Raw genomic sequence first — 22733 nt, forward strand, 5'->3', positions numbered from 1 at the left:
AGATTGAAACATTTTTTTTGTAAATTGAACTGCTATTATGTTATCGTTCCAACGTTTCTGCCGATATAATCTCCGACCTTCTTCGGGCGTATCTTGTCGAATACAGGAATCTTCCTGTCGAACTCACGAATATGTATGGAGTTTATCGAGTCCAACAACATAAATCTTAAGAAGGTCGAAAGTTACTTCAGCTCAAACGTTGCGAAAGTGATATCCAATACATGTACAGTGATTCGAATAGTTCCAATAATTTGCAAAATTATCAATATTAATCTCAAAACTTCCGAAACATGAAACTAGATAATATTTTGTCGTTTATATTCTCGTTCCCTCCGGAAATCATGTGGTTGAACCAGCTTTTGTAAACTAGAGGTTAAATTCTTACCTTCCATCCGTCGATCAATAATCCATTCTGTAAACGGTTTTCGTTATGTAACAGTGAGTCTCCACCATAGAAATATATTTCTCAAGTTGAGCCGTTGTAATAAATAATCGACTTTAAAAACGAAAGTTTTTTTCGTCGCTGTTTCGACAAAATCATGGTTTATGTTGTTTTTTCTACATAAATATAAGTTTTATTTAATTACAACAGTTTGTAAATGTGTAACGTTACCCAACACGTTGTAGCCTCAGTCGCAAAGTAGACAATGAATAAAAATAAACTCCAATTCACTTTTTTTTGTAACAGCGATATTTATTTCCTCATTATCCCGCCGCGCATGACTTCTCGTTACGGTTTTGACGTCTCTCACGTGATCGCCTTCTTGGACGTGCTCCAAAACGTCGTCTACATCTCTAACGTGATCGCTCTCTCTAACGTGCTTTTTCTCTTTTTTTATAGCCATTTTCTTAACCGGTTACGTATATTTGAAAGCAGAGGCGTGCGCACACGCAAATTCCAGATGGAGTTGATCTACATTTTTCGTGTCCGATAAAAATGACCAGAAATTGTAATCAAATGAAAACAAAGAACTGTTACATTCCAATATCAGAAGATACAAATTGCACAATACAAAATAGAGAAGAAGAATGTAAAATATTGATGTTTACAATTCCAGGAATGTCGATTTGCGACTATATAAGAGAAAAATAAACAACAGAAAACAGAAGAGAGCAGACTGACATATCTATATCTCTCCATCGGTGAGCCACATAACAACCAACCCCACAGAATCAAGGTCTCTCTCTCTCTTTCTCTCTCTCTCTCCTTCTCTCTCTCTCTTTCTCTCTTTGTCAATTAACAAAAAGCTTAATCTTCTATATAAATAAAATAGTACATGTATGTGTGTGTAAATATTTAACAGGTAAACTCTTAAGTACTGGTCATATAACATTGAAATTTTCAGGAAATAATATTCATTAACCAAGGATGGTTTATAGCGAATAATATTTTTGTTTACATGCATGAATAACGTGTACAAACATTGGCAAATTTACATCTAAAATGTACATTAAGACCGAGCATATATTTTGTGCGGTCATACGCATGCGCATACTTAACACAATATTAGGCTGGAACGCTACGTGTTTTGATTTAAATTCTAGCTGATAACATCAACTCTTTTTTTGTATTAATAAAAAAGAATAAAATAATACGTAAATTTTGAATTTGTAAGTCTATATATCTTTTATTTTACGATCTCATATTCATTTCATATATATTTTTAAGAGGAAGGGGGTGGAAAATAATATACGGAATACGAACCGTGCTGAAATAACATTTAGAAAGCCATTCTTAATATGGGGAGGGAAAGGTAGTTTTAAACTATTCTGTACGTTCACCTAACAACTTATTTAATAAGAAACTAAAATAAGAACCGTGCTGAAATAATAGCCTTATTCTTTAGAAAGCCATTCTTAATATGGGTAGGGTAAGGTATGGTTTTTACTATTCTTTACCTAATTTTTGCTATGATTTTTATTATGATTTTTTAATATACTTATAGTCCTGAGTGACAAATGAATTCCATATTAGAACCTAAGTCAATCTACTCCGATTAGTTCCTGATATATTTGAAACTTCAAATGTGGAAAAAAATTTAGAAAAAATGTTTGTTGTAGACTCAGTTGTTTCATAAAGAATTGATTTGTGACTATGACAGAAATAAAATTTATAGCTTCCAAAAATCTATTGAATTCATCAACAATGCTTTTATTGATGGGTCTACCCTGGTGTAAGGACAAAATCGATTCCGTACCTTCCAACTACTAAGTCGCTCTTAAAGTGTAGGACAGAACAATGCTTTATTTGGAAAAAAACAAAGAACGTAGCTAAGACCTATACTGATATTTTTGGTAATAAAAAGTCTGAATGAAATTATTAAAAGAATCGAAGTTGTTCCGATAAGATTTCTACAAATGCATTTGGATATTCCATTGACCAATCTTCAAGTTTGATCAACAGGTAACTACTAAGACAATACCTGTTTTAATCGTTCGTTGAACACTTACGATGGTTACTTCATCAATTAGGCATGTCATCTTAGTAGTAATATGATGAATAACCTATGACAACAGAATATTATTTTTTTTGACTCTCGAGTATATATCCAATACAGTTAGTCACAGTTAATCCACCGAGAACCACATCATTATATATAAGATATCAACGAATGCACTCTCGAGAGTCAAAACAATAAAAAGAATATGCTGTTGTCATAGCCCTAATGATCAATAACATATTTGAACGTTTGCTCTTGTTCATCAACAATAATCGTATTATTACGTGAAAGTCTTTCTGGTGATCAGACTCAAGTCTGATGAGGACAACAATAGATTTTGTTTTTTCGTAAAGGATGGAGTTTTCTCTTACTCATATCTATTTCCTTGGCACCAGCCGATGAGAGAATCTGATGAAGTCGCGTCCTCTCCTATAAAGGATTGGAGAAACTCTAATATGAAATCATCTGATTCTTGTAAGAAATAGCCAATTATAGGCCGAAAAGGATCAAGAAATGTACATATAATGTACCTATATTATTAAAAACATTCACTGTAAACAGGCCATAATAATGCCTGAAACATTAGGTAGTCTACAAGTTACGCATTAAACAGTATATTATTCTACAATCTATTGAACGTTTTAAATTACAAGTATTATGATTTTAAAAAGCATGTAACAATTTCATTCGGCACATGTTTTTTTTTGTTTGTTTGTTTGTTTGTTTGTTTGGTTGGTTGTTTGGTTGTTGTTGTTGTTGGTGGTGGTGGTGGTGGGAGAGTTTAAAAAGAGGTTTACTTCTCTTTCTCTGATTAAAATTTTTGTCTCGTCCATTCCTGCCATTCTAAAAAAATCTGCTCCGTTTGATTGGCGAAGGAGATTCTCCTTGACCAATCAACTGTCACCTGATTTGTTGGGCTGGCAGCAAAAACGAATCTTTTTCTTTATTTTTGAATGGGATGCTGTACAGTCACCAAGTAAGGAAACTTCTCTCCCTTAATTCGAATGTGACTACCTAACTTTGAACATTGTAAGTGCCGTCTATTTTCTTGGACGTAAAAGAACTTGTTTTATTATAGTTGGACTTTTAAAGCCGCAAACACAATCAGTTTTGCAAGGACTTTTCTTTATTAATGATTAATCTAATAATTCAATAGATATGTCATCCTTATCTCAGTCTTGTGTGTCTTCTGTACCCATTTCTGTCAGCATTATCCAACTTGGGTAAATAAGAACTGAATTGTATCCTTCCCGAATTATTTTAAAGACTTAGTAGAAACTTAGAGAACCTGTACCTTGAACGATTTCGGCTGAATAGTTGACAGGCTTCTTTTACGGATCGGGTCTGTATGCGATGGAACAAGCTGTCGGAACTTATGACCAGCATGCACATGTAGCAATAGTTCCAGATCGTGACTGTTTATGTTGGAATGAGTACTCCTGTAAAAAAAAAACTCTTTTCCTTTTTTTCATGACTCGCTTTTACATGGTTCTAAACCTGTGATAATCTTTGTTTAATATAATGAATTGTAAAAATACTTTTACGACGGTGTCAGGGCGTAATTTAAATGAACAAATCATATAGCCCGTGATAGTATTCATTGGTCGAATCTTACACCCACAAACTAATGGAAAAACATATTCCATGGTACTGGTTTTTGTGTGTTTTTGTTAATACTAGCAGTCCAGACCAGCTTTGCTCGGGCCCTATGTACTGTTCATAACTTTATGTGCATATATATATATGTGTGTGTGTGCGTGTGCGTGTGTGTGTGTGTGTGTGTGTGTGTGTGTGTGTGTGTGTGTGTGTGTGTGTGTGTGTGTGTGTGTGTGTGTTAAAAAGTTTGGCTCATGTCCAGGTAACCTACATCTAAAATTTAAAGCGTTTAAACTCAAAATTGGCGGAGGAGTTTGGTAGAATTTGCAAAGGTCAACTTTTTCAACCCTGACCTCTTGGCAGCCAAATTTGCGCAAAAAAAACTGATTAAAAAGCTTGCTGCATGTCTGAATACGCTTTATGTAAAATTTCAAATATTGTGACCAAAATTTGCTGAATAATTTGCTAGAGACTGCAAAGGCCACATCTTTAGAACTTTAACCCCTTGGTAGCCCAATTTTCGGCCAAAAATTGATTAAAACGCTTGCTGAATACGCTTTCAAATGTTCAGACCAAAAATAGGCTAGGCGGTTAAGTTTTGTAAATTTGATCCCTTAACATTTATTGTTTTGGGCTCAAATCAAATTAAAAAGTTTGATCCATGTTCAAGTAACCTACATCTAAAATTTCAAGTGTTTAGACCTAAAATTGGCGGAGGAGTTTGGTAAAGTTTTCAAAAATCAAAGTGTTTAACTTTGACCCCTTGACAGCCAAAGTTTTGTCCGAAAACTGATTAAAAAGATTTTCCCAAATCTCAATACCCCTTATGTCAAATCTCGAGTCTGTAGACTGAAAATTGACAGAATAATTTGGTAGGGAAATGTACACAGACAGACACACAGACAATTTCACTTTTATAGATATATAGATTAGATATTTCTTTTTTTATTATTTTATTTTTCTTTTTTCTTCCATGGGAAAAAGTGTCCTAATTTTCCGCGCGGATTGTGTTGCGGATATAGCAATCGAAGGTGCGTGACAGCGGACGGATACAATAATAGCAAATCGGCACTAAGAACAGAAAACATCTCTTTTGCCGCTGTCGTTGTCGTCGTTGTTTAATGCGATTTGTGGTGACGTAGTATTAATAGTTTTGGAGAAATCGCTTGTAAAATTGGCGGCAGAAAATTCTTGCGCTTCTTTGATGCGAACTACGCTAAATAAAAGACATGAATAAAGAAAAAGAAAAAAATTAATATAAAACAACAATCGTTAGTGGACACTTTTTATTGATCTTATACAAGAGCAGCCAGTGCTTTCAATTGTTTTTCGTTTAGAGGAGATAATATCTTTCCCTGATGGGATGATGGAATAACTTATCTTGATTTAAAAAGTGTATGTAATTTACGCTGTAAGGGAAACTTTTATCTCGTAAGTTTAGGAAGATGTGTCCGAATAGATATACGTAATTTTCGGAATGTGAGAGATTGTATAATTATTTTCACAGCCAAACAACGTCGCAGCTCGCAAGAGCCATGATAGCCAACAAACCGTAAGTCTAAGACTAGAGTTTCGCCCTTATTTTAGCTCATCAGTTAGACATATCTGAACTCGGGATTCGAAACCCAAGACGTTGTTTGTCTTTGGAAATAATTGTGTGTGTGTGTATATATATATATATATATATATATATATATATATATATATATATATATATATATATATATATTTGTATATATATATATATATTTGTATATATATATATATATATAGTAAGTTATGAAAATATATATGGCAATTAAGCTACACAGAATATTTTGCGTTTCATTTGGAATATTCTGTGTAGCTTAATTGCCATATATATTTTTATAACTTAATACCTAGCGCTACCTATGTATTGAGTACTGTTGAAGTAAATACTGAAAATTCACGCATAAAAATATATCTTTGTATATTAATTTATGTGATTAAATAAAGTAATCACACATATATATGTGTGTGCGTGTGTGTGCGGTTTTTGTGTGTATAAGATAAATTCATTATTAATACAAACATCATTAGCTACATATATGCATACATGTTTCAGTTGCGAATTCTTTGGAAGTGCAACATATTCAGGCCAAGGGAGAAGAAAAAGTAGTTAATAGAATATTATATAAATAAAAGTAATATCAAATCCGCTGTTTATAGTAAGCACTGTTGATACTGGGGCATACAATTCAAACGTTAACGGTTTAAAAGCTAAAGAAGTTCAGAATTCTTTTTAATGAATAAATATGTTTTATTAAAATTAATTTGATATTTCGATCCATAACAAAATCTTCACCAGGAAAATACATTTTTTCTTTCTTTTACGTGTCATGGTGATGGTAATGCATGGCACATCTTCAGATATTGGTGAAGCACAAGGTTTAAAAATCCGAAACAATGTGAAGGTCTGTTCGGGCGTGTTAGTGTTAAGTAAAATCCACTGTGTATTTTAAACACTGTTGATATTGGGATACAAAATTCGAAATTTTACGGTTTAAAAGCCAAACAAATGGTGAATTTATTTTAATAAATACATTTATTTATTAAAATTAATTAAAATTAAAAATAGAAATAAAAAATGAAATTATAAAAAGATAGAACAAAGAAGAAAAAATTATAGAAAAAATAACCTGACAGAGTAAAGACAAAGCAAGAGATATGAGATACCGTTAAAGCCAGAAAACATTTTCCTTTGTTTTGATTCAGCCAGGATTCCTGCAATAAGTTTCCGGACTTTTTTTTATATCGGGACATTTATTAGTAGTACACACATAAAACTCAAGTCCCCTCCGAGGTAATTACCTCCAGTTGCAATGTACTTGTACCGTTCCAACAAATTCTGGAAAACCCCACGAAAGAGCATGTCAATGACCCTCATCACAGTCTCTTTCATCTTCACAACTGTCTCATAACGAAAGCTCCTAAGGTTTCCTTGAGCTTAGGGAATAACTAAAAGTCACAGGGGGGGGCGAGGTCTGGACTATAGAAAGCGTAGTGTTCATCTTCGTTAAATAGTCTGTGACAATGATATAATTGTAGACTGGATCATTCGCGCAAATCTTCCGAATCTTAAGTTCCTCGCGAATAATCGTGTGAACAGTTCCCACACTGACATCAAACTATAAACAGACAACGGTTCTTATAAGTGAAATTCTTTATTTGGCCAATCAACTCTGATGTTCTGACTTCTTTACTCCTCTCACACCTCTCATCAGCCCTCACTGACTCTCTGCTTTCCTTGAAACGAATCGAACATCACTTTGTGAATGGCATGATGCCATTCAAAAAGTGATGTTCGATTCGTGCAAGGTGGTCCAAAAGCAGTCTGAGGAATTCCATACGTTTCTGCGACATGTTTTTCAAGTTTAAAACAGAATTTTATTGCATATTGTTCTTCTAAAGTGTCATCACGTCCAGATTGCATTTTTGGAAATTCACCAGTGTTGACAATCAACTTTTAGTAGGGTGTATTCCTATTAAGCTATAGCTGTTCATTTGAACCTGAAATAATAAAAATTGGTCAGTCATCTCATAAGATGTATAGCAATAAAATACTGAATTTTGAAGACAATTTTCAATGCTTGTACAAAATATATGGAAACTTATTGAAGGAACTTCGTATATGCTTCTTGTTATTTTATTTGTATTATTCACAGATGACCCTTTTAATCAGATAATTGTCTTTCATGGCGGATGCGTGAATCGAACCCGATTTAACCCAGAGCTAAGTCATCTTACTACTATGATACTTAAGATGTGTTTGAAGGCTTGTCAATGCAGGAATTATCCAATCGTTGTAAGCAGATAAATTATTAATAATAATAATTCAATAATATTTTCTTACTCATTTACCTTATTATATATAGTGTTTTTAAACTGTAGATGGTATTTGTTCCCAATATATTTCGAGAGCATCTCTCATCTTCAAGGGTGCAAATGTACATCCACTCTTAATGCTGTCGACTTTGGTTTAACTCAAACGACCGTTATGTTTAAACTTTTGTTCTGAACGCTGTTTTTTTTTTTTTTCATTTTCCTTAGACGGTCACGTTGCTTATTCCCACAGTTAAAACAATATTGAATTCTATACTAAGATATAATTCTTTTTTCCTTAAATAACTTAAACAGAAATACATAATTACTTCCCTTAGATCAGAGAAGATATTGAAAAGCAAAAAATGGAATTACCTCTTCTTAACAATCAGCACCATTTTTAAACTTAAAAATAAAACAGAGTTCGGAACAAATGTTTACACGTAACGGCTGCTAGAGTTAAACTAAAGTCGACAGCATAAAGAGTGGATGTAAATTACTACACTTGAAAATGAAAGATGCTCTCGAATTTTTTTGGAAATAAACACTATATATAATCAGGTAAATAAATTAAAAAATATTATTGTAGTATCTCGACTATTATTTAATCACAGAGGACTTTTATTAAATCGTTTCAGGGTAGATTAACCTTATTTTATTTGATATTAAATGTTTAATCTTCGATCTGCGACTTCTAATAATAAATTTAATATTAGAATTGATTTAACATTAAAATTAGGTTTTTTATATTTTATTTAATTGTGATTCAGACTCTGCTTGCAATACGTACTATTATTATAGACTGAAATTTTTTAATTAGGAATATGCGCTGTTCTATGAACTAAGAACTTGTTACCACAGCATCAGACGTCTGACGTGAAAATAACTATATTCTTTTTTCTTTTCTCACCCTTTTAAATTCCTATCCATCTCATGAAGACCTCTGACATACTTATCCTCACTCCCACCACCACCACTTATAACATAATGTTATTACTAAATACCCCATTAATGTTCTAGTGACTTTGATACGTGTTTTGTTGACCTAAATTGAAACTTAAAATTTTAAATAAAAACTAAAAGTTTTTTTTTCAGTTTGTATTCATTTAGGGACTTGCCTAGAAACCACCCGGAAGTATGGGCTTCCTGGAGAGATCTGTACTTTGATTGAAACAGTAGTTCTATTGCTGTAACCAATGTAACTTTGCTAATCTAAAATTGAATAAATAATAAAATAAGATATATATGTGTGTGTGCATTATTCATATGCATTATATATATACATATATATACATATATATATATATATATACATTATAAATATACATATATACAAATGCATTTTACATATACATTATATTTATATACATTATATATATAAGGTTGGTGCAAAAATAATGTCGTTTTGGCGTGAAGTTGAACGTCAAGAAACGATATTATTTTTGCACCAACATTATAAATATACATTATATACATATACATTTTACATATACATTATATATATATACATTATATATATATATATATATATATATATATATGTATAATTATTGATTATATATATATATATATATATATAATAGACTACCAGTGACCCGTTGGATCAGTATGTTATATTAGCTATAGAATTCATGTATGAGCGTGACACTCGTGACGTAAAGAAAATATTTTTTTGACATAACAGAAACATTTCTGAAAGTATATTAAAATGAAAAAAGAATATAAATAGATTTCTATGAATTGTTCTGTTTATTATAATTGATTATTTTTGAAAAAAATTACAGTTACTGAATTATAAGTGGTTGGCCATACTTATAGGTAAATTTGACCGAACAGATTCAGTAATACTTATTATAGTTAAATTCAAATTTTGATATATCTTTTTTTACAATGAGAACATAACTTATTTTATGTCTGTCAACGGGTTAAAGTAGATTATTTGTAAAAAAAAAATTGCGTTAAATAAGAAATGAACGATGTAAAAAAAAAAAAGCAGACAGTGTTGACAATTGTTTATTTGAATAATTTAAACGCGAAAAAAATGAACCATTGGGACTATGAAAACGTACACAGTAAAACAATACGTTTTATGGTTGCGTTGATTATTCCGGGTTAATATCATTCGAACGGATCACTCAAACACGAAAAAAATCCTCCCTATTCGTGTAAAGTTACCTATTTTTCCGAATAATAGCTCAAAAATCGAAAATTAAACATGATTTTCCTACGAATCGAACGCCGACGAATGTCATTTAGCAGCAAAAACGCACATGAACTTACCGATGAGAAATATAAGAACGGAAAACCCATATTGGAATCCTTCAACCAAGTTATAGAAACTTAAAATCTAAAAACAAAACATAATAATTAATAAAACCTGAAGCAAAAAAAATAAAACTTAAATAAATAAAATAAAATAAAACTAATATTAAAACAGATTAGTAAATGTGTCAAAAAAATTTGCCGTTCTAACACAACGATTATGTATCTAGAAATGTAAACGAAAAATGAAAAAAGAAGGAAGGAAGGAAGGAAAAATGACGGATAGAGAGTAGTAGTAGTAGTAGTAGTAGTAGTAGTAGTAGTAGTAGTAGTAGTAGTAGTAGTAGTAGTAGTCTTGGATTTAATACAATTGTTCTCATGGTTGTCAACGGGTAATATTTGTTTAGTTGTAAGAAAATAGTTTAGTTGTAAGAAATATAGTTGTAATAAAGAATCATTGCAAAAGACCCCCATTGTTCCCATGTTAAATAATAATTTCGAAATAATAACGTTAATATATCAATGCGCAGGTCAAAATATGTAAAAGAAGCGATTTGTGTTTATTTGTTTACGTTGTTATGGGTTAATGTTTATGCGCGCATGCGCAACCGGATGTCGTAAACCGGAAAGTGGGTTACATCACGCGTTACAAGGTCATTTAAATTTTATAATTATATAGATATACATTATGTACATAAATTATCTATATATCTATAAATGTGAGAATGTGTGCGTGATGACAATTCTCAACCGGTATACTCAACGAATCTTTGATCTACGAACTTGAAATTTTGTAAACAGTGCAATCAGATGTGTGGAAAACTTTTTAATCGTTTTCATCCCGAACAAAAGGGCTGCTATAGAGGCTAAAATTTAAAAATTGTTACGTGAGAGTCATCTGATTCTTATCTGTATGCTGTTTCACGACTGTGTATGCGCGAATCGTTTACATTATGTTAAGAATAAGTAGGTTTGAAAATACTTTTTAAACACGTCTCAAGCAGGCTTGATTGTCATCGTACTTGATTCACTGTCTTAAGGTTTCGGTTTCGATCTCAGCTCGAGTAATTTTTTTTTACTAACAAGAAGTGAACTGTTTAGAAAAAAAATATATCACACTCACATGACCATGGTGCAATTTCTTTTGTTTTCATTCTTGAAAGAAATTTAACGTGACGTTTAATACCGGGCAACGCCGAGTACATCTACTAGTTTATATACATCATATATATACATTAAATGCATATGTACATTATGTATATACATTATATATATATGCATTAAATATATATGTACATTATGTATATACGTTATATATATGCATTAAATATATATGTATATTATGTATATACATTATATATATATATATGCATTAAATATATATGTACATAACGTATATACGTTATATATATGCATTAAATATATATGTATATTATGTATTTTCATTATATATATATGCATTAAATATATATGTACATTATGTATATACGTTATATATATGCATTAAATATATATGTATATTGTGTATATACGTTATATATATGCATTAAATATATATGTACATTACGTATATACGTTATATATATATATATGCATTAAATATATATGTACATTATGTATATACGTTATATATGTGCATTAAATATATATGTACATTACGTATATACGTTATATATATGCATTAAATATATATGTAGATTACGTATATACGTTATATATCTGCATTAAATATGTATGTACATGATGTATATACTTTATATATCTGCATTAATATATATGTACATTATGTATGTACGTTATATATATATGCATTAAAAATATATGTACATTATGTATAAACGTTATATATATGCATTAAATATATATGTATATTGTGTATATACGTTATATATATGCATTAAATATATATGTACATTATGTATATACGTTATATATATGCATTAAATATATATGTAAATTACGTATATACGTTATATATATGCATTAAATATATATGTACATTATATATATATACGTTATATATATGTATTAAATATATATGTACATTAAATATATACGTTATATATATGCATTAAATATATATGTACATTATTTATATACGTTATATATATGCATTAAATATATATGTATATTGTGTATATACGTTATATATCTACGTTATGCATATAAATGCATATAGATATAGATATAAATTATTTTGCGTGCGAAACATAAAGCAAGTCTATAATTTAACAAAATATACGTTTTGAATTTAACTTTCCGCACAAAAGGAATAAATATAAGCTTCTTTACATTGCCGTTAGTTGAATTCATTCGATGACTTTCACATTCGATAAAAAAATTGTTTGGTGAACTTTAAACGAAAATCGACGTCAACATTTTACAAACTAACAAAAAATATAACGGTAGATATTTTATCTTTTTTTTTTCAAATTCAAACTAATTTTTAAGACTGTAATGATTGAATGCTTTTTGTTGTTGTTTTTATTTTTTGTTTTTCAATTCAAAACTTTGATACGCTCTTACATCGACATAAGAGGCTTTGTTGTCTCAATCTGTCATATTTAACTTATAAAATGTATTTGTATTATTTTATCAGGATAAGATTCTGGTCGGTCTGTCATGCTTATGATTGCAACAAACATTTTATATACATTTACTAACTCCTAGAAGATGTCCTATATCTTTATAAAGCCATTTTTTTTTTTACTTGGGAGTAACCACTTAAAGGCCCGAATGCTAATTGAGGATAAGGGTAAATGAATGTAACATGGTAGTGTAATAATTGTTAATGGTTTAAATTGAATAAAATTTGATTATTTATGGGGACGGTTCATAAAGAACTTGCTTACGTTGGATTTATAGGCTTTCATGTTGTATTTAATCGGGGAGCGGACCAACGAAACCGTGTTCCACGGGCGGGCAGTTCTGGCAAAGAAGCTGTGTCCATGTAATCTGCATCTAGATTCAGGTACAGTTAGAGAGTGTGGAAAATCGCATATAGAGATTGTAATTAGTCGATTGTTTTTTGTGAAAGTTTGGCAAGGAGGAACAATAATTTGGAGTTCAGTCGAGCACTTGCCATGAAAATAGGGATAGAGGAGAGACAGCCTTGCAACGTCTTTTCTGTGGAAAATGATTAAAGGGGAGAAGAAAGGGCATCACCTACTAGGTTTCGAAGCCGATTTTGAACTCTATCAAGGCTGGGTAGGGCGCGCCGAGTAGCTCTTGCTCAGATATGGAAGCAGTACTCTATTTAAGGCTGCACCTGGCTCTTATACAGATAGAGGATTGCATCAGCAGAAAGATACCTCCTGTATCGGTAAAGTGACCTAATCAATTTCCAGCGATCTTGGCAACAGATTTGATGTATGCATTCCATTTAAGATCAGGAGTAAAGGTCAGTCCAGAAGCTTGTCAAACCATTAAGGTTTCCCAAGAAGTGTATGTATATATATATATATATATATATATATATATATATATATATATATACATACATATATATATATATATATATATATATATATATATATATATATATATATATATATATTGAATATTTCAAATGTTGCGTGATGGGTGTTGGAGCGATAGTGATGAAAGCGGAGACGCTTGGTTTTCGATGCATTAAAATTAACCGGCTACTACACCACGCACGGCATTGCGCCACGTTCTGAAGCTGAGAAAAAAGAGAATCAGAAAGATCTTAGTCATTACTGGCCTTTGAAGTGTTGCCATGTATTGTGGTATCGTCTGCATAAATGTCTACGAATAATCTAAGAATGAGATTTAGGAGACCATTGATGAAGATCAGGAATAGAATTGGGCCCTAGATGGAACCTTGAGGGACGTCAGCGTTAATAATACGAGAAGTGGCTCTGTCTCTATTGTTTTGTGGGTGTGTTAAAATGAAGTTGTAAATGGGCGATATATTAAGGTGGCTTTGAGGAACCGAGATTGAGAGTAAGCAGTTCAGGGAGACAGAATTTGAAATCTGGCTTGAAAATATGGGCGGAAGAAATAAAGCGGAAGCACAGACTCACATAATTACCAAGCAGAAATAGTATTTGTTTTGAGGCGAGTCGAATACATGTATTGGTATATAACATTTAAGATAGCACTGATCATTTCTCGCTCTATCTCTGTCTAAAGTCTTAATCACATTTATATCATAGTATCGATTTAGTGAGCATTGAATAATAAACACGCAGAAGACTTTTACTTGGAACTCATTATCACTCATCACTTTATCCGTTGCGCTACTCGGCACTGGGAATATTATTAAGAAGTATTAGGACTTCTGCACAGTCATAACTAGGGCTATGACAACAGCATATTCTTTTCATCGTTTTGACTCTTTATATGCGGACTATTATCCTCATCTTTCTTAGTTTTTGTTTCGGAACGTTGCGGCCAACTATTCCTCTGGCCTGTGGCAGGTGGTAACCGCGACTGGATAGGAACTGAGAATCTCCTAACTGCATCCACAGCAATCACTGCCATTTGTAGTTTTTGTCGTCTCACCACGTTTTTGGTCAAGGTAGGCTGAATAAATCATTATTCTGCCGTTACTTTTACGCATGCACAAAATTAAATCTTGTCTTAAATTAGCTTAATTTTTAAAAATCTTTTCTTAGCCATCCGTCGTCAGCTCAGACGGTAATGAGGTTGGAGAGATAAATAATGACCAGAGCTGGCGCGCTAAACGTTTTAATTTCGATTCTTATTAATTTATTTATTGTGGACTATTATCCTCATCTTTCTTAGTTGTTGTTTCACGACGTTTCGGCCAACTATTCCTCTGGCTTTCATCAGGTGGTAACCGCGACGGGATAGGAACTCCTAACTGCATTCTCAGTAATTACTGGCATCCATAGTAGTTGTCTACAACATGTTTAGTTCCGAGTGTCTGCATGTTTACATGTTGCAAAATTGTGTATCGTTACACTTGCAATATATAAAACTTTTCACAAATTACTCAATTAGACATTAAATAACTCGAAAAGGGTTGATATGCCGTAAAACAAAAACAACTAAACCAAACTAAACGATACTATTATATAGGGTCTGAAGCGTGATCGCAAAATTCTGGTTGGATTTTATTTTTATAACAACAAATGAAATTGATGTTGGTCGAAAAAAGATAATGACAAGTGTCTATACTCGGGGGACATATGAAATGTCAGTCAGATTCGAAGGTTACAAAATTTGATTGGTGTTAAACTTAGGTACCCCCAGGAGCTTTGTTTGCTGTCAGAATGTGACGCCTACTTCTACAATTGAAAATACTTTCACAGATAAAATCACAGGAAAAAAAACGAAGGCGTAATTGAAGAAATCAAATGAAATCTAATTAAATTTATTTGGCAACAAATTATAAAGTGCAACAAGTCACGTAAAAATCTGAACGTACAGGATTCACACCTAAACTAATTAACCAATCATTGGAACGCAGCACGTAGGCGTAAGTTTTGGTGATATTTAGTTTAATTTAGTTTTATGCAAAAAGCAAAAAACAAAAGACAAGTCAGAATCATTTTTGAACATTCTAATGTTTTTGAAACTTTAACAATAAATATCAGACATTATTGACTATTTTTTGTTTTCAATTTCTTTGAATCTCAAATATTTTTAATCTCAATTTCTTTCAATTATTATTCTAAAGTAATTTTGGAGGTCATCATATAGTCACAATTTACCATTTAAAAATTTAAACATTTCAGACTAGCGGGGGGGGGGGGTACTATTCGCACTATTGTCTTCATCTTGGATTTGATTTTCACTAGGTTTCGGTCGATATTACGCCTCGCGTTCTTCGGATGCGTCTTATTGAATCCGGAAAAATGTAAGGAATTCCAAAAAGAACCCTTTATTTAATCGATGGGGGTGATGTTAGTTTGCTCTCATACCGTCAGCCATGCTCGTGTAGAAGTCTTAAGCTATTCATAATTGCATTCTTCATACCGTGTCTATTAATGATTGTACCTCCAACCTCCAGAAGTGTCACTTAGATCTGACTATTATTCAGAACTTTTATCTGTTGCGTTTAGCTTCTGCGAAATCCCGTGAATCAAATAATTGGTGCGGTTCGAAATTTCGTACAAATTTCTAAGGTCGACAAAAAGATTCCTGAGTTCGACAAGCGCACCTTAAAAATGTCGAAGGTTACATCGCTCTAAACATTGTTATTATCACATTTAAAGTTTATCCGAATAATACATTTTAACGTGATTATAACATATATTTTGTAGTTTATATAAAGTGAATAATAATAATTAGCGAGACTTGTGGAAATTCCACAGGGGACTCATTCATATGTAATATATTGATGTTGGCATTCTGTAGATGTTCAGCGTAAATGAAGACGCTCTGATATTATTGCAGCTTTTTTTTAAACTGCAAAAGTATTTATCTAAGCTAGCACGAACGCCTGGCAAGGCCTGATCGCAAAGTACACTTAAATATGATATTTTAATTCTTGCAGATTTCGTATATATTATTATAGAGTTAATGATCTATCAATTTTTATATATCATAAAGTTGCAATGTCAAAAATAAAAAATATCCATATGACTTAGGTACATTAGCTTGAATTGAATAAATGTTTTGACTCTCGAGTATGTATCCGACACAGTTAGACAACTGAGAATCACATCACTCTATATAAAAGTATATAAGATATCAACGGATACACACTTGAGAGTCAAAACAATGAAAAGAATATGCTGTTGTCATAGCCCTACTAATCACATTTAGGTTTTCATTTTCTTTTTACAGTAGAACCCTGGGATACGGTGGCCCTGGGGATACGTTTTTTCAGGTTACAATATGGAATACGATGTTTTTTCTGGGCCCTGGTTACGGTACTTGCCCCGCCTTACGGTGTTATTTATAATGTTATTTGATTATATACATGTGTATTATATACTGTACTGTATTTTGTTATTAATTTTGGACCAAGTAAAGAATTGAAAAAGTCGGGGGGGGTAATCCTAAAAAGTTTTGTAAATATTTAATATTAAACAAAATGTTTTGTAAATATATATTTTTCTTTTAAACCTTAAAAAGATTTGTAAATATATTTTTCAAAAATCTTTATCCTGAACATTCGACCATGTTTGCTATTTGACGTGTTTTCAAACAACCAACGCCAATGTCACGGTTGAACCACCGGTGTCACTTGAAATGTGCGCCGGTCGTCGTTTTCTGCCACAGGATCTCTATTCTTTACTTGGCCCCTAATTTTTAATTCCGTATCCTGGGATTTTACTGTATTTAAATCGTCAACATACTTTCGAGGGCTTTTTTAACGCTTTAACTTTTAAAGTTATTAATAATGAACATTTAAGAAGTATTATTTTATTATTTCTTTAATCCTTTGAGATGCGGTTTCCTAATTTGTGCCTTCATTCTTTTCGCAGTCTGTCATCCTCATCTTCATAGTTGTCCTTCGGAGTGTTACGTTGTCGTGTCATAAACTGAGCGTTTGTTGTATATTGGTTGAAACTGGAATGGAGATGATATATTAAAACGTGTCTATTTATAAAGGATTGGGTGTTTAATTATCTTACCAGAGTCAATGTCGTTGTGTGCGTGATCTCTAGTGGTCTTTCTATTACATATGTTCATATGCTGTTAAGTGTTAATATGTGTGTGACATGTCATATATTTTCAACATACATTCTGCCGTTTCGTTGGTCCATCTGGAAATTCTCGCCTGGGAGGGAGACGATACCTGTTTTTGGAGACGAAGATTTTTTTCACACCATGACAATAAATTGGTTCTATAATTTATTTCACTTTCCCAGATGTCTTGCAGAAGGTGGAAAGTGAATTTGGCCTGTGGTTTCTTCTTCTAGGTCTTATCTCTACCACGTCAGCGTTCGTTCCCCACCCCCAGCGAAGGGGAGGAGACAACGGCAAAGCCGTCTGCTGTCGTCCAAGTCGCAACCAAATCTTCTCGATTCAGCTAACCTGATCACATGGCTCACACGCAATCCAATCAGCTGATCTTAACTTCCTGTCAACGTGTCTACACTATAACTCACCATCTCCCTCTCTCTCTCTCTCTCTCTCTCTCTCTCTTTCTCTCTCTCTCTCTCTCTCTCTCTCTCTATCCATTCTCTAACAGGAGTCTGTGGCTTAGTAGACAAGGGCGTTGCGTCTCTACGGATCTAGGTGAGCATTGTCTGAAGATAGCGGTTTCAATCCTACTCAAGCAGGGCAGATGATCAGTTAGTTAAAACATGGTGAAACACAGTGAAACAACAACTGTGGAAAGCAGTAATTACTGGGGATAAGTTACAAGACTCAGCATTCCCACGCCGTCAGAGGATAAATTGGCCAAGGGTTGCTGAAACAGCGGCAACTATGAAGATGAGGATAACAGTCCGCAAAAAGAATGAATGCACAAATCTAAGAAGCACATTAAAAAATCGTGGAGTAATCCGATAGAAAAAGGCAAATGCTGATTATATGAGGAATGCAGAGAGAAGAAAAAATGTCATGTGCGTATTTTGTGGCGTGTAGAAAATGAAGAAAGTTTATACTAATTCGGCATTAGTTCTTTCTTTGTTATGCATGGATGTGTAGATGTTATGTGTTTGTGTAAATAATATATATGTGTGCGTGTGTATCCAGAATTTATATAAAAGAATCCCGCACGTAAAAATATGTTAAGATCTTTACGTGACTTGTTGCATCTCTCTCTCTCTCTCTCTCTCTCTCTCTCTCTCTCTCTCTCTATCTATCTATCTATCTCTGTCTGTCTGTCTGTCTCTCTCTGTATATATATATATATATATATATATATATATATATATATGCATATGTGTGTAATGTGTGTAATATATACATATATATAGTATTTAATTCGTGGATAGATAGATAGATAGATAGATAGATAGATAGATAGATACGACATAATCACGTTTGACACACCGGTTCCCGTCAGATCACTGAAGTTAAGCAACGATGAGCCTGGCCAGTACCAGATGGGTGATCGTTTGGGATTTCCTGGTGCTGTATGTGCTCTGCTTATCTGGGCATTGTTTCTAGTCGTCCTGGACTTTTCCTTGCCACTGGACTCAAGCAGTTCCGATTCAGGAGAGATGTGGTTGGAGATTGCGTAACTCTTGCCACATAATTACACGCGCAGCTGCTCCTACAGGGGTATTCTTTGTGTTTCGAGAATGAACGGAGGCATCAAATATATATATATATATAATAAAATACGTATTGAATATGTTTGAAGGCAAAACTGCAACGCGAATTTTTTTATAAAATAAACGAGTGTTTATTTTTTAAGAAATATATTTCGGAGTAAGACTCCTTTGTCAATCTTTTCTCTCTCTCTCTCTCTCTCTCTCTCTCTCTCTCTCTCTCTCTCTCTCTCTCTCTCTCTCTCTCTCTTTCTCTCTCTCTCTCTCTCTCTTTCTTTCTTCGCCATGATGTTGAATGGAAGAAAGTTCTATGAAAATTTCTCGTGATGTTGTTGACTACGATGTTTTTATGAAGTCGGATAGGAACGCGTGGTCGCGAGGTTTTAAATATATATATAAATATATATATATATATATATATATATATATATATATATATATATATATATTACTAGAAAATTGGTGTCGAACAAAAGCAGTTTTACGATGTTTCATTTCTTTACTAAGATTAAATGATATAAAACCTTATGTCTGGGTTCCTTATTCCTATTTTTTTTTTTAATTTATTTTAATTTGAGACAATATTCATAATTTGAGGCTTAAGCTTTTAAAAGAACTTGAAATTCATGGCATTTTTCTTGATGTTCAATGATTATAAATAAACCTCAAACATTTGCATTCACAGATGGGAAATTTTGCAAGATAATGAAAACCAATTTGAATAATCCAAAGACATTGAATTTCAAAGAATATTCAATGATCTTTAATATTTGTTGTTAAAGTTTCACAAACACAACTTTCAAAAATGACCCCGACTTGTTCTTCGCATAAAGTTAAATTAAACCACAATCCTCAAGCTTACGTCTACATTCTATTTTGCAATGATCGGTTAATTAATTTCGAATTGGATCTGTATTTACAAATATATAAACATACAGAGTGGAACGATAATGTTGTCGCCCCAAAAAGACGGCATGATTCTATTTCCGTTTGATAAAAACGTTCTTTTTGTTGCAGACCATCTACTAGTTAGCCAATTGTGTACAAATCTCAAGAGCGACAGGCGCCTTCTATCATGTCTAAAAGTGACAAAATGTTCAACAAGGAAGATCGGAGATGTGCCGCTGTACAACTCATGCTGTCTACCGATCCAAGTTATGATAACAGCACCACTGCCAGCGCTCTGAAAATGCATCGCTAGATTGCTACGAATAACAGGGACGTGTCGAGAGTAACAAAAACAAAGTTTCCGGACACGGTTTGGTCTTTGGTCTGGTTTCAAGTGGGGGCCACATGATGTCACCTCACAGCTTTGAAGTCGGCTTGAAAGTTAACACAAAAGCGTATCTGGATGTGCTGAAGTGTGTGGTGAATTTTTGGTGCAATCAGATGGCCGCTGGCAGACGCTGGGTGTGGCAACAGGACTCGACGCCGGTTCGCGTCCAAAGAGGCCCAGGATTGGCTTCAGAAGGAGTGCTACGACTTTGTACCCTTCTATCACTGGCTCCTCTCCGACCCCGACCTGAACCCGCTGGACTACTTTGTTTAGTCATACGTCGATAAGATCACTAACATAATCTCCCACAACATCAATGCCAGCTTGATCGCCGCTATCCGCCTAGTATTCGCAGAGCTCCCCACCGGTGCATGTGGAAAAGGCATACACCCAGTTTCGGAACTGTATCGAGGCGGTGATTGAGGCTGAAGATGGCTACATTGAATAGATGTCAGCTCTACTACATTATCAAGTTATCTGAATTGATTTTTTCAATAAAAGTTTTAAAATAAAGTTGTAGTGTTGTTTTCTTTAGGGCAATACTTTTATTGTTCCACCTTATATACAGATTGAAAGATTTTAATGAGAAGCTATTAACAGAGATTGTATATTTTACTTTAGAATGCCTTATGCATGAACTATTGTTGCAATATCTGTTCTGGAACTTCTACAACGAGTCTTTTTTTTTACTCACATTTACTCCTAACAAGGAATATCGTCACTTGGACGAAATGGTTTACTATTTGAGACCATGCCTAGGAAATATTAACAAGATGTTGGTTTGCGAACACTTAAACGCTTGCATATCAGTACAGTCAGGGAAGCATGTAGCAGGAAGGGAATTCCAAAGTCTAGCTTTTCGAGAAAAAAAAACTATTAGAGTAAAAAGCGTTCTGGCATAGAGGGATTACAACAGCGAAGGTGTGTAAATTTTGTTGCTAAGCAGGTTTGTCTATGATATGTGTTTCGAGGGGACACAAGTGCAACGAGTTCATCAGAGTACGTTTCATTAAAATATGCAACATTGTGGTGATGGTACAGGGGTTGGAGCTTAGTTGACAAAGTGGGATATATTAGATTGAAAAATCTTTTTTGGACCATATCCAAGAGGGAGAGACTAGTGGTAGATGCACTAGTCAAGATGTGGCAACAATGCATTATGCATGAGCGAATGGTAGCTTTGTAGAGGTACAGAATACTCTTAGGCGTGAGCAGTTTCTAACAGTATAGAGGGAACCCACCTTATTTGCAGCAAACTTCGCAATGTCCTCAATGTATTTCATATTGCCCGCGAGTGTGAAGTCGAGGAGTTTGAAGGAAGAAATCTCATGTAGGGTGTTATTTGTCATGGGTATCGGTAGGTGGCGAAGTGGCTTTTAATTGTTAAATGAGAGCAGTTTAGTTTTATTAGCATTAAATGTTATCATCCATTTACGGCCCCATTCTACTACGGTCTGGAAGCCATTTTCTAACGATTCTGCCATTATTTTAGATTTGTATGCATCCGTTCTTCCATCGTACATGTTATAGAGCGTTGTAACATAAGCAATGATTCAAAAATATACACGCACTATAGGACAATCTCCAACTTCTGTCACATCGCTATAATGTTGCCTCCTTGTACTTTAGTGTAATAAGTATTTTAATCGGATATTCTCTAATGAAATCATAGCACTTATGCCCTCTCGATGTACATATCTCCGACTAACCAGACAAGAAGCAAAATTCCACCACTTGACTGTTGAAGTCTCTAGATGCAGGAAAGTATCTTACCCTAATAGTTTCTTCCCTCACACTGCTAAACTTTGACATTCCTTCCCTGTTTTCTGCTTCCCTGACTGTATTAACCTGAAAAGATCGAAATGTAATGTGAACATACGTCTCACTACCCAACTCCCCCCTTTTAGACAAATAGCAGCCTTTTTATTTTCCGAGTAGCAATGTACTTTGTTTGGTGTTTAAAAAAAAGTAAAAGTCGACAAAAACGAAAATGCCTTTTATTACACTAAAATTGAAAATGTCTAAACTTATTGTGACGTCAATGGTCTGATTGAAAAAAAAAAAGAATTAGTTTTTAGAAAACGATGACACGCGATAGAATCAGAATAAAACATCATGTAAAAACGTAACAGCTTTGTTTAGTTTCCCAGA

At 33.3% G+C, this 22733-nt stretch overlaps 1 protein-coding gene and 1 pseudogene across 1 annotated transcript in view; one reads left to right on the forward strand and one right to left on the reverse strand.

The window, feature by feature from the left end:
• Nucleotides 1-22733, reverse strand: part of LOC145258225 (uncharacterized) — a 371050-nt gene that overhangs the window by 3194 nt on the left and 345123 nt on the right. The gene's annotated exons all lie outside the window — the stretch shown is intronic.
• LOC145258371 (5S ribosomal RNA) lies at nucleotides 19058-19175 on the forward strand (annotated as a pseudogene).

This window comes from Euprymna scolopes, chromosome 33, assembly GCF_053919585.1.
Source record: "Euprymna scolopes isolate OS-2025 chromosome 33, ASM5391958v1, whole genome shotgun sequence".
Lineage (NCBI taxonomy): Eukaryota > Metazoa > Mollusca > Cephalopoda > Sepiida > Sepiolidae > Euprymna > Euprymna scolopes.